The sequence below is a fragment of the Penaeus monodon genome, chromosome 32 (assembly GCF_015228065.2).
Source record: "Penaeus monodon isolate SGIC_2016 chromosome 32, NSTDA_Pmon_1, whole genome shotgun sequence".
Classification (NCBI taxonomy): domain Eukaryota; kingdom Metazoa; phylum Arthropoda; class Malacostraca; order Decapoda; family Penaeidae; genus Penaeus; species Penaeus monodon.
The window spans coordinates 10,610,799-10,611,416 of record NC_051417.1 but is presented as its reverse complement, the minus strand read 5'-3'; the positions used below and the strand labels follow the sequence as shown (position 1 = coordinate 10,611,416).

The 618-nt window shown below is 36.4% G+C and overlaps 1 protein-coding gene across 1 annotated transcript in view; it reads left to right on the top strand.

Annotated features, from left to right (window-relative positions):
• The window catches only part of LOC119593545 (protocadherin-like wing polarity protein stan), a 22,689-nt gene that overhangs the window by 18,528 nt on the left and 3,543 nt on the right, over window positions 1-618 (top strand). The gene's annotated exons all lie outside the window — the stretch shown is intronic.

Genomic DNA, 618 nt, shown 5'->3' with positions numbered 1-618 from the left:
GTCTTTGATGGTGTATTGCTAATGCTCATTAAAAGATAAAACATCTATTTTTCTTCTCTTTTTGTATGTTTTTTTATTGTTTGTGCGTTTTGAATATACTCGTGTCTCACTTCAAAGAGAATCGTTTTCCCCTCTTTTATGGTATTTATGTAATTCGCTCTTCACTAGGCCTGCTCCCAAAGAAGCGATTTAGTTACTACAATTCCCAACAACTGCATTATGATCATTAACCAATTTAGAGTATGATAATGACCTATTTCAGACTTTAATTGACCTTGTTAATTATTTATGCTAATGCCATTTTATGATTCATCGTTTCGGCTACGAATTCATGATTAATTTTGGGTACGCCATGAATCATAGCCAAAAATCGAATTCCAAATGGCTGTTTACAAGATTTATTGTCATTTTCCCCTCAGAATGTCCACTCAACACCAGGGGCATCAAAATTCCCTCTTTCCCCTCATGTGACGCAGTGATATACACCCCTCTGCTTTCCTCACGTGAAGTGCGTTCTCAACATTCGTTATATTTTCCCTCGACACTTTTCGTTTCTATTTTTAAGGTGTGTGAGTCATCGGGGGATTTTCTTTGTGCTGCTTGTTCACGATTTTGTTT